The following is a 13,431-nucleotide window of genomic DNA, read 5'->3' as shown; positions in this document are numbered from 1 at the left end:
GCACACGCTTTCCACTCGTCTTGGAAGACAAATGCCTCGTTAGTGCATGCGCAGCACTTAATTCCTTTCATTCTCATTCATCCCTCTCAACTCAGTGACAGCACTATCTTTCCGGGCCGCTTTCCTCCCATCTCGCTGCTGGCATTTCCTCGAACCCGTTGCGCGCAATTTCGGAAGAAGCAGTGGCGCGCTGCATGCTCTTCTTGCCCGGGGCACTTCGTGATCTCCGCTCATCTACGGTCGGCGTTTCGCGTGAGTATCCAGCAAAGTTAACACTGCTGCCGACGGCGCCGGCGGTCTTGTGTGTATTCTGCTACGTACTACACACAGCCTGCACTGGGCACGCGTGGCTGGCGTGTTTTTCCCGCTACAGGTCGGGGCCACTCACTGCACACCGCCGCGCGCTTTTCAAACTGCGCCGCCCTTCCCCGCGCCATCTATTCCACAGCGGCGGAGACAGCGAGCGGAAAAGGAGTTGCGGGAGGGGAAGCATTTTGTGGCGCCTGCGCTAATGAAGAACAAGCCGGCATGCGCTGAGCGCGCGCGCGCGCGCGCCCGTTTCGACTCCGCGCAGTGGGCTTTACCGCCGAACCCTGGGAGAAGAAGCGAGTGGAGGCTCCAGGCCTGTAGCTGGAGGCTTTCTTCCCGCGTCGCGGTGGCGCCGTGCCGCCTGACCCCTCGGGGTCGCGGGGTCAGCCCGTCGGCGTGACCCCCCCGGGGGGCCCGCGGCGCCGCCCGTAAGCCCCGGTGCCGCGCGCGTCCGGACCCCGCAATTAGTGCCACTGTGAGTTATTCGCACGCTCTTTCTCTCTCGCCCTCCCCTGTATAGGTCTTTGTTTCTTTTATGCTTTTTTTTCTCCCCGCGCTGTTCGTTGTCGCCGCGTAGACGCCGTCGCCGCCTCACCATGCTCAGTATCGTGCGAGTTTCGAGTGGGCGGCCCCGGAGGCCCCTGGGCTCAGCCGTACGCGCTTCACTTTCTCCCACCTTTCCGCCTACCTCGACACCGCCGCTTGTTCGAGATCGCCCTGTTTCTGGCATGATCTGCCCGCCTATGTTTTCTTGATGCGCGTTCCCTGCCTAAACAAGACCAAAAAACTATAGAGAGTTTCAAGGAACAATGTCAAGGCGTAAGGAATGAAAGCCCGAAGCGAAGGTATGAACTACACGGAGTCCGCCTTGGCCGTGCTCCGATGTTGCCTTCGTGTAGTGCCTATGCCGTAAGGGCGGTGAAGGGAGAGTGTGGGCAGGGCTTCAAGGGGAAAGTTCTCGGCTATGCTATGCAGTATGTACTTGATGCATACAATGCTGCCGGGCAGTTTGGGAGTCTCGCCCATGTCGTGACGCGTTGTGCCGACACTGCCCACCTCCGCCCATTGAACAGTGCCGTTTCTTTTCCACTTTTTTCCGGTTATACGGCAAGAACGTCACGTTCCGGCGGCAGAATTCGCCGCGCTTGTTGTTGGTGCGCTGAGAGAAGCGGGAAGATTGTAAAGCGAAACAGGTGGAGCACTGAAAATCAGGGAACTATATAAAAGTTGCTGGGCCTGATACTTACACGGGGGTTTGAACGCTTTATAAAAGATATCTAACATCTTGAACATTGCGACAGTGCGAGTGGTCACACAGTATTATAATTACCAAGTTCCGTACCAAACGCACGTGAAAATTTTTAATGCGAAAGCATTATACCGCAGATGCGAACGAAAATGCCGTCACCTAAGTTGTCCGCAGAGAGTGCCCACAAAAAAATACGTCGACATGTAGAGGTCACACATCACAGAGACATTTAATTGACTCAGTGAGGTTCTAAGCGTAGATGAAATCCCAGCGATGGCATCACTGGCTGACGTCAGTGCAGTGGTAGCACTGCCGACTACATTCGCACTAAAATTTTGAGCAACAGCTCGTCGTACAGCGTTCTGGGTGGTGTCATAGCATCTCTTTGCATATGGCTTACAGATTGTATACAGCGTGAGCTACATTGCCCACAGTCGCGCCGTTTCGCGTGCTCTCTTGCATGACCACACTGCGCATGCGCGAGGAGCAAGTGACGCCACTACGCACAGCTGGCCTGCCTCGCCGCGCGCGCTCGCCTTCATTTCCTTAAAATGATCGGAGTGTAATCTCCTCTGATCTCTTAACTCTCCGGCGGATTAGAATATTGGATCACCGTATATTTACCATCCACGGGTTGCCTTCAACGCCTGACATCGCCTGGTACGACCAGTGAGCCTGTGAGTGCCACATTTTCGGTGCTAAAGCCTGTCTGACTTCTCGTCACCCCGAGAAGAGCGCTAACCCTAACGGCCAAGGGGTTGGGGTGCCTTACCGCCGCGGAGACGCCGGTGCGCCCGTGGATGCGCGGCATAGCGTTCGCGCAACGCGGGTCTAACGACGCTCGCCAGTGAGTGCTCCCGCTTCATTCATCACTACCACGACCACGATGAATTCTCTAAGAGGCTACGACCCGACGGAGATGGACTTCAGTCATGTACCAACATCCCAGCAGCAGCTGATGCCCCCGCAGGATCTCCCGAAGGAAGACAACAGCCATGGCTGGAACATATGGTCCCGGCGCAACAACGACAGAGCGGCGCAAGCTAAATCCACGCCTCCCAAGGAAGAGCCGGAGAAGAAAGAACGCCGAGAGCCTCCTGCACCAAGACCTCCGCGTCTACCGAGTCTCAGGAATTTTCCATACAAAGTCATCATTCGACCTAAAACCACGGTGGATCTGCAATCTGTGGCTCCACGCTCCTACGATCTCGAATTAGGGATCCAAGCTGCCCTCAACACCCCTCTACAGGAAAAGCCAACGCTGCGCGTTGTTAGCCAGCAGAACATTATAATGGTGTGTACTCACTGTGAGGAAGACGCGTTCCGCCTCGCCAAGCTTAATTGTCTGCACCTCGACGGCAAGAGTATAACGGTCACCGCCTATGTTGCCTTGCCAGAGGATGTTTGCAGGGGTGTCATACATAATATCAAGCCTGAAGTGAGTGATGACTCTATCTTCCAAGACGTCTCCTCACCCAGCCATACTATCCTGGGAGCGCGCCGACTGGGCAAGACTACGTCGGCAGTCATCGTCTTCGCCGGGCAGAAGGTTCCCTTCACGGTCAACTACGGGTGGTCAGAGCGCCGCTGCTACATCTACCGTAAAACGAGGGCTGCTTGTATCAACTGTGGAACGCCAGGTCACCGAGCAGACGTCTGCCCGAAACCCAAGGGGGCTGCTTGCCAAACCTGTGGAACGCCGAGTCCAGATGAGACGCACGAGTGCACACCCGTTTGCGCGCTGTGCAAGGGCCCGCACAAGACTTATGCAAGAGACTGCAAGGAGAAATTCCAGAGACCGCTGAACAAGAACGCTAGTACCGCGTCATCAGACGTGGCATCAACAACGCAACTTGAAGATGACGAAGGTAGGAGCAGGTCAAGGCAGAAGAGGCAGCCTGCACAGCGACACAGAGGAGCGTCGTCATCAGTCTCCCGCTCTCGTTCCGCCTCCCGCGGCCGTTCCAGCTCAAGACGCCGGGCAACAGGCTCCACCCAGAACGCCAGTCACGTGGAGGCGGGTAAAGAACAAGGGAAGGAGAACCTCATCAAGACCACCGGGGCGCTGAAGAAGACGTCCTCGGGCCAGCCTTCAGATTCGAAGGTGAGCTTTGCAGAGTGGCCTCCCCTCCCCTCGTCCTCCCCTCAGAATAACACGGAGTTGGCAGCACTCAAAAAAGAGATAGAAAGTCTGAAAAAACAAGTCAGTGCTTTAACCATCCAAAACCAAGAGCTTAAGCGAGCAACTACTAACGCAATAACGCCGGTAACTCAGCCGACTCCTCAAAACCAAAAACAGCAGGTAATACCTAGCTCCCAGCCCGCCTTAGGCGAGGTCTATCAACAAATTATCCAAGAACTGAGGTCCTTCAAGGAGGAGTTCCAAGCTTTTCCAATTTACGTGAACGCCCAATTCCAAGAAATTCGAGAGCAGCTTGCAAACAACCGACGATACACGGAGACTGCAATTTCTGCACTTCGGAAGGAACATGCGTATAAAAGACATAAGTCGAAATTCGCTCGTACAATGCAAGTGGACGAGCCATCCGATACGGATTCAACATGCCAGCCAAACCTAGAGTAAATATCTGGCAGTGGAACTGCCGGGGATACAGGAGAAAGCAGGCTGCTCTAAATCTCCTTATATCTCAGGAATCTGACCCACCGGCAGCTATCCTAATTCAAGAACCCCACCAAATACCTATTAAACTCCAGGACTATGTGACTTACCAGCACGACCAGTTAACTGCCACGTTAGTGCACAAATTATACACTGCCATATTGCACGACCCTTTCGAGCCGGATATTGCGCACTGCTATATAACTATTCTTCCTCTCCAAAGAGGAGCGGCAAGCACGCACGTATTGAACGTATACAGCCCTCCTAAAGACAGGCACGCAAAATTGGGTTCCCTCATAAAGAAATTTCTGACCTTAGCGGGCCATTCCCCCTGCGTGATTGGGGGCGACTTCAACGCACCACACCCTTCATGGGGCTACCCGGCAGCGACACCAAAAGGCAGAAAACTGGAAGAAGTAGTGACGCAAGAAGGGTTATCGACCCTCACCGATCCCACTTACCCTACGAGGCTGGGAAACAGTGTCAGTAGAGATACGTGTCCTGACCTGACGTTCACCAAGAACATACAAAGCGCCATTTGGAAGAATACCGAACAGCACCTGGGAAGCGATCACTTCATACTCTCTCTGGAGATAAGCACAAATGCGTGCAAGCGCAAAATAGGCATCGCAAGAGTTACGAACTGGGACAGGTGGAGAAAGGCCCACACATCTACTGCAAAAACTATTACCGACCTAGAGGAATGGGTTAAAGATGAGGTGCACACTTTGAAAGCCTTTACAAAAGAGGTCTGCACGACAGAGGACTGCCCAGCGGTCGATCCGCACCTTCTACATTTATGGGAAGCGAGGCACTCATTGACAAAGAGATGGCGCAGACAACGGCTTAACCGCAAACTCAAGAAAAAAATAGAGGAGATAAACAAAAAGGCAGAAGCCTATGCCATATCCTTAACCAGACAGAACTGGAATTCGCTCTGTGATGGTATTCAGGGGAAGTTAGGGGTGTCAAAGACTTGGAAGCTCCTACGTGTCCTAATCGACCCCAGCAGCAGCAAGTCGGCCACTAAAGACAGGCTCACGAAGATCGTACACGCCACCCCTGGTACGGACACAGAGTTGATGGAAAAGCTCAAGACCAGGTATCTGTGCACGGACCAAGTCGTGGAACAGCCGGAGTATTCTGGGCTGCCGAATCCCGAGCTGGACATCCCACTCACGAAAGAAGAAATCAAAGCAGAAATCGCGGCCATGAGAAAAAATGCAGCTCCAGGTCCAGATCAGATAACAGCGAAGCTCTTATTTAACCTCAGCGATGACACCATCACCTCGCTGGTGGAATGCTTCAACGAGCAGCATTGGGCTACTGGAACGTTACCAATATCCTGGAAGACAGCCGAGGTTCGGTTCATTCCGAAGCCGAACAAACCCCTTAAACTGGATAATCTAAGGCCGATATCGCTGACCTCGTGTTTGGGGAAACTCATAGAGAGGGTCATCAACACGAGACTGAGTAGATACTTAGAAGATAACAACCTCCTACCTAACACTCAATTCGGCTTTCGCCCTCACCTATCAACACAGGACGCCCTATTGTATTTGTACAAAGCCCTCCTTGAGACACCTCCCAAGTCACAGACAAGGGCCATCCTGGCACTAGATTTGAAAGGAGCGTTCGATAACGTTCTACATAAAAATATCCTGCAAAGCCTCGCCGATACCAACTGTGGCGCAAGAACCTACAACTATATCAAAAACTTCTTATCAGCCAGGCAAGCCACTATAAACTTCGGTGGAATAAAATCAGATCCCATCACTCTAGGCCCGAGGGGAACTCCGCAAGGGGCGGTACTGTCACCCCTCTTGTTCAACTTGGCTATGAAAGATCTACCAGGCCTTCTTTCCGAAATTCCCGGCATCAAACACACATTGTATGCGGATGATATCACTGTCTGGTGCAACTCGGGGAGTGACGCCGAGATCGAGGAGCGTCTTCAAGCAGCAGCGGACACGGTGGCCCGGTACGCCAGAGAGAGAGGCCTCCAGTGTGCGCCGGAAAAGTCCGAGTTGCTAATTCTGAAGAACCCGAGGACACCCCTAGCGCAGAACATCTCGGTGTATATAGAGGGCCACCCAGTACAGAAACCCACGGAGATCAAGATCCTAGGGCAGTATATCCCGCAGGGGCGACAGAACACCACCACAATGAAGAAGCTTACAACATCCACCGAGCAAATCCTCCGGATGATACATCGTATCAGAAATAAACACCATGGCATTAAGAAAAGGGACACCATCCGCTTAGTGCAAGCTTTCGTGATCTCGCGGATAATGTACGGGACGGCATTCCTTAACCTCTCCAGGTCGGAAATTGAAAAGTTGGAGACACTCATCAGGAAAGCCTACAAGACGGCACTGGGGCTACCGAACTCCACGCCAACGGCCAAGCTCATGGCTCTAGGAATACATAATACCCTCAAAGAGATGTGGGAAGCACAATGGCTCTCACAACTCAATAGGCTCGCAATCACAACACCCGGCAGAGAACTGCTCGAGAAGATCCATGTTAATCAGCCGTATACAATTGACCAAAGGGAAGAGGTCCCACGCGATGTAAGAAGACGCATCAACGTGCACCCCATTCCGCGGAATATGCATCCCGCATATAACATCGAGAGGAGGAAGGCAAGAGGGGAAGCCCTGCAGAAGAAATGGGACAAGCAGACTAACACCCTTTACGTGGACGCAGCAGGACCACAGAATGGAGTCATGACTATTGTAGTCTCAACGCCTTCAGGGTCGATGGTGAACTGCGCCTCGGTGAAAACATCTAACCCCACTCACGCAGAGGAGGCAGCTATTGCATTAGCTGTAGCATATAACCCCAACGCCGTTGTGCTCACTGATTCCCAGAACGCCTGTCGCAACTACAATTCCGGATTAATTCATAAGTCAGGGTTGTCATTGCTGACTAAGCATCCACCCAACCAAGCCTCAATCATCTGGTTTCCCGGTCACCTGGAACTACCAGGAGGAAACGAAGCCGCTCACAGGCATGCCCGAGCTCTTCTATACCGGGCGTCTCCCCCTGATCACCATGAAGGGTGCCGTGACCTGATAGGTTTAGCAGTGTATACTGACAATCTCGCGCCGTACAGAACAGCCAGAAAGGAGTACCCAACACCACACAAATCCCTCAATAAGTTAGAAGAGAACACCCTTAGGAGACTACAAACCAACACATACCCAACACCAGCTAAATTACACCTGTGGTACCCTACACTATACTCTCCGCAGTGCCCACACTGTGGAGAGGTAGCTAACCTCTACCATATGGTGTGGGCATGCCAATTTAATCCCTTACTTGACCCCATTCCCAACCCCTCGGAGGAGCAGTGGGAGGCTATTCTGCTCAGCGATGATCCTGACCGTCAGCACTGGCTGGTGGGGAGGGCCACCGCAGCAGCAGCAGCCAATGGACTACCGGACTAGGCGGCCCACCCACATGTTCTGAAAATACTGAATAAATAAAGATGTTTTCAATCAATCAATCAATCAATCAATCTATCTGCACGTGGCAGCGGTGATGACTTGGCTCAAGCCAGTAGGCAGGCCCGTGCAATTTCCTTTTCATCCTTCTCTTAGTCACAACAACAACAACAACGTTGACAACGCCAACCCCCAATGAACACAATGAACACCGACGGCCTATGGCTTCAGCGCCGCGTTTCTAGCACAGTCTTGTCAATGCCTGCAGCCGACATCTCTCTCATCACCACACGTATACCTATAAGCACGATTCAGGCGTCCACTGACCTAGGGAGCCATTATGCTCACTTCCTTTCCTTAAAATGATCGGAGTAAAGGGGAACATTGAGCTTGTCACTGCCTCGCATTTTCTGGTTCAAGCCCTGCAGAGACTGACTGATGCAGATAATGAAAATCAAGGCAATCAGCGAACGCACGTTCTTTGACTAAAAACGTTGTCGATGCTAACGCCAATGAACACAACGAACGCCGACGGCCTATGGTTTCACCGCCGCGTTTCTGGCGCAACGTTGTCAATGCCAACGCATGCAGCGCACACCTGTCACTATCGCCACTTAGCTTAAAGCACGGTTGAGGTGCACACTGTTCCAAAAGGGCAATTATGCGCCTCTGGTTCAGGTCTCCACCGACATGTGGACACCTCGCCCTCACCTCACGCTATCCTGGCATAGCAGAGCTAAGCCACTGCCAATTTTAACGCGACACCGTTAAAGGCCCCGTGTCGCATAAAAGCCGGTGTCGTCGTCGGCGGCGTTGGCCGTGAGCGCAAAATCCCAGATACATTAATAAATAAAATATATGAAATTGGTCGATTTGGGGGATCGAACTATGGCCTCCGGAGTGCGAGACGAGCACGGTAACCAGACCGCCACGCCAGCTCGATGCTTTGGAATGAACAAAGGCGCGTCTAGTGAATATGGTGTCTTCGAAGGGTGCTTTACAGACATGTACTGTGGTGTCCATTCCTTTCGGGTGTACACCGAGATGAGAGACAGGGGTCGTTTTATTGCGAAAGCAAGACTGCTCACAGTTTGAGCCCTTCAGCGTAGCACGGCGTTGGACACGTTTGACTTTTAGCGTGACCTTAGACGTGACGTCATACTAGCTGCGAAAAACCAGGGCCCCAGCTCGGCTCGTCAGTGTAGAGCGGCGGTAGACACGGCGGGCGGTGAGCCTCTCGCTTCTCCCACTAGAGGCGCTGCGGTAGGAGTGATGTCACACCATCTGTGGAAGAAAAGGGCCCCGGCTCCGCTCGTCACCGTAGAGCGGCGGTAGACACGGCGGGCGGTGAGCCTCTCGCTTCTCCCACTAGAGGCGCTGCGGTAGGAGTGATGTCACACCATCTGTGGAAGAAAAGGGCCCCGGCTCCGCTCGTCAGCGTAGAGCGGCGGTAGACACGGCGGGCGGTGAGCCTCTCGCTTCTCCCACTAGAGGCGCTGCGGTAGGAGTGATGTCACACCATCTGTGGAAGAAAAGGGCCCCGGCTCCGCTCGTCAGCGTAGAGCGGCGGTAGACACGGCGGGCGGTGAGCCTCTCGCTTCTCCCACTAGAGGCGCTGCGGTAGGAGTGATGTCACACCATCTGTGGAAGAAAAGGGCCCCGGCTCCGCTCGTCAGCGTAGAGCGGCGGTAGACACGGCGGGCGGTGAGCCTCTCGCTTCTCCCACTAGAGGCGCTGCGGTAGGAGTGATGTCACACCATCTGTGGAAGAAAAGGGCCCCGGCTCCGCTCGTCAGCGTAGAGCGGCGGTAGACACGGCGGGCGGTGAGCCTCTCGCTTCTCCCACTAGAGGCGCTGCGGTAGGAGTGATGTCACACCATCTGTGGAAGAAAAGGGCCCCGGCTCCGCTCGTCAGCGTAGAGCGGCGGTAGACACGGCGGGCGGTGAGCCTCTCGCTTCTCCCACTAGAGGCGCTGCGGTAGGAGTGATGTCACACCATCTGTGGAAGAAAAGGGCCCCGGCTCCGCTCGTCAGCGTAGAGCGGCGGTAGACACGGCGGGCGGTGAGCCTCTCGCTTCTCCCACTAGAGGCGCTGCGGTAGGAGTGATGTCACACCATCTGTGGAAGAAAAGGGCCCCGGCTCCGCTCGTCAGCGTAGAGCGGCGGTAGACACGGCGGGCGGTGAGCCTCTCGCTTCTCCCACTAGAGGCGCTGCGGTAGGAGTGATGTCACACCATCTGTGGAAGAAAAGGGCCCCGGCTCCGCTCGTCACCGTAGAGCGGCGGTAGACACGGCGGGCGGTGAGCCTCTCGCTTCTCCCACTAGAGGCGCTGCGGTAGGAGTGATGTCACACCATCTGTGGAAGAAAAGGGCCCCGGCTCCGCTCGTCAGCGTAGAGCGGCGGTAGACACGGCGGGCGGTGAGCCTCTCGCTTCTCCCACTAGAGGCGCTGCGGTAGGAGTGATGTCACACCATCTGTGGAAGAAAAGGGCCCCGGCTCCGCTCGTCAGCGTAGAGCGGCGGTAGACACGGCGGGCGGTGAGCCTCTCGCTTCTCCCACTAGAGGCGCTGCGGTAGGAGTGATGTCACACCATCTGTGGAAGAAAAGGGCCCCGGCTCCGCTCGTCAGCGTAGAGCGGCGGTAGACACGGCGGGCGGTGAGCCTCTCGCTTCTCCCACTAGATTGGTTTGGTTTATTGGTGTTTAACGTCCCAAAGCAACTCAGGCTATGAGGGACGCCGTAGTGAAGGGCACCGGAAATTTCGACCACCTGGGGTGCACTGACATCGCACAGCAAACGGGCCTCTAGAATTTCGCCTTCATCGAAATTCAGCCGCGCGGCCGGGATCGAACCCACGTCTTTCAGGTCAGCAGCCGAGCGCCGTAACCACTGAGCCACCGCGGCGGGGCTTTCTCCCACTAGAGGCGCTGCGGTAGGAGTGACGTCACACCATCTGTGAAAGAGGAGGGCCCCAACCTGCCCCAACTCGTGCCGTCGGCGGAGAGCGGCGGTAGACACGGCGGGCGGTGAGCCTCTCGCTTCTCCCGCTAGGAGCGCTGCGGTCGGAGTGACGTCATACCAGTTGTATAAACAGAGCTAGAGTGTACTAGAATGTACACTCTAACAGAGCTCCAGCCCGTGCGTCGGAAGCGAGCGCGGCTTCTGCCGTTTATCTGTTTTTTCAGCCAGCGTCTGCTTCGGCGGACGCGGTTGTTGCTGCGACGCGCGTCTTTTCTTTTATTGCAAAAGCAATACTAGTTGCACTTTCAACCCGTCGCGTAGCGAGGCCAGTAGGTACCATATTAGCATATTGGATTGTATTTCGACCACCTGGGGTTCTTTAACGTGCACTGACATCGCACAATACACATACCTTTAGAATTTCTCCTCCAAAGAAATTCCGCCGCTGCGGCCGGGATCGAACCCGCGCCTTTTGGGTCAGCAGCTGAGCACCGTAACCACTGAGCCACCGCGGCGGCTATATGGCGGGTTCGGCTGTCCATCAAGGTATGAGAGATCGTCGTTTCATTTTCCTTCCCTTACAGCGCGGTTCGGGTGTCCAACGAGATATGTGAGACAGACGTCGTTTCCTTTCCTTCGTGCAAGGCGTCGCGCCGAACGGGCGATGGCGTTCCGTTGACTCCTCGGCAACGCTGCAACACGCTGTTGCGTTCCACTCTTAAACACTATAAGCTTAAGCGTCCTCCAATTTTTTAAAAAAATCAAGTTGGAGGCTAGCTTGCGACAGGGGTTCGGGCCGATGACGTATGCGCCTGGAATTGCTTGCTTTCTGACATTTTACCTTTTCCCTTAAGGCGCGGTTGAGGTGTGCACCGAGGTGTCGAAATGCGAGAACTACTGCCGCTTTTCTTACCTCAAAAACCGATTTTCGTATTCGTAGTGTGACGTAACCGGAATCGACGAAATGGTGTAGTATGTCAACCTGAATGCCGAAGGGCACATATGACGATAAATGACGAAATGCTACACTTCACTTTATGAGTCACAAAAAAAAAATTAAGATCAGAGGTATACTTTCGTAAGAGTGCCCTCAAAATAAATGTGCCGTCACCAGGAATGGATGCCACTGCCAGTTGTGCTAATTATCAAATACCATATTTTCTCTCTGTTACCCTACAAAACCTGCGTAAGCACACCAAAAGGGCGCAAAGTTGATGTTAGCATGATTGCGCTGTTTTAAGCAAAATCTTTTGATTGAAACAAATGACATTCTTTTCTTCATGCGGCGAGGAACTATAAATTAATCTTTTGGGGAGAGGCCTTAAAACGTCTGCTTGTGACGAGAAAGCGCTTGTTACGACTCTGCCTGTGCCTTTTGCTGCAGCCGTCGTCGGCGCTCCACGCGCGTCTCTTTGAACGCCGCATGTGACCTCCCTCTCAACTTTGTCTTCCATTGAGTAGGCCACTGAGCCATCCTACTTAAAAATAAATAAATTGGCGGGGGCTTAGCTTTGGTTAAGCCTGGTAGGTTGCGAAAGTGAGCGCAGTGCCTCTAACGGAAGGAACGCGGCGCGCCGCGTCTAAAGGTCACGCGTGGCTACCGGCCGCCGCTGCGCGACGACTCGACTTGTTAGCCCACCTCTCACCCTGATATGACGTCACGCTATGACGTCACTAGGCATGGCATGACGTCAGAGGTCGTTCTAAATGTCACGCGTGGCTACCGGCCGCCGCTGCGCGACGAGTCGACTTGTTAGCCCATCTCTCACCCTGGTATGACGTCAGAGGTCATTCTAAAGGTCAAACGTGGCTACCGGCCGCCGCTTCGCGAAAGGTCGTTGATGAGCGTAATGTTGCTTTCGCAATGAAAAGTGCAAAACACTGAGGCAGCGTATGAGTATCGAGCGTTAACAACATCGAACGAATATTACGTCATTAGCCATCTTAGCTATGTCCGATACAAATTTTTCGTCATATCCGGATATCTACTTTTTTGATGCCAACTCTAGAGGCCTGCGCACTGTGCGATCTCAGTCCACGTTAAAGGACCCTAGGTGGACCCAAGGGCAGAGAGTCTTGGAAGGCATACAATTGAAGGTACATATGTCGTCGGTTCGAATCCTTTCGCATGCTAGCTTCCAACTTGACTAGCACATGTAAGCTATATGCAGAGAGAAATTGTACGACACGCAAGAAACGCTGTGTGGCAAACGATTGCTCACTTTTGTTATCAATGCATTCGGGAATACTTACACCACATTGACCTCGTTGAATGTCTTATATCAATTAGTTCAAGAAGTGGCGGTTTGGGGAACCAAAGATTGTCGATTGGTATTTGTAGCGTCCTGTGCTTTTAACGCGCTGAGTTGTTTGATACGCTCTGAAAGTTCTACGCCAATTAGGCGGTCCGCAATCTGTGTACCAATCGTACCCCCCGCTTGAATGACATCTGTGTACCAATCGTACCACCCGCTTGAAACCTTGTGTTTCATACTAAGGAGACCTTGAAGAATGCCAGTATTAGCGGCAACGAAATTCAGAGGGCACTTCAGACTGCTTGCGTGCTGTGAAGGTAAAAGCATTAGTGTGTCATCGTGAGCGTTCGATCTCGACGTAGGTTGCGCACTGAGAAATGAAACGAAGACGCGCCTCAGAAGATACTTGCTTGGTTGGTTTATTGGGGTTTAACGTCCCAAGGCAACTCAGGCTATGAGGGACGCTGTAGTGAAGGGCTCCGGAAATTTCGACCACCTGGGGTTCTCTAACGTGAACTGACATCGCACAGTACACGGGCCTCTAGAATTTCACCTTCATCGAAATTCAGCCGCCGCGGCCGGGCTCGA

This window comes from Amblyomma mixtum, chromosome 2 (assembly GCF_055824585.1).
Source record: "Amblyomma mixtum isolate Tamu chromosome 2, ASM5582458v1, whole genome shotgun sequence".
Classification (NCBI taxonomy): Eukaryota; Metazoa; Arthropoda; class Arachnida; order Ixodida; family Ixodidae; genus Amblyomma; species Amblyomma mixtum.
Note: the sequence above shows the minus strand (reverse complement) of the source record.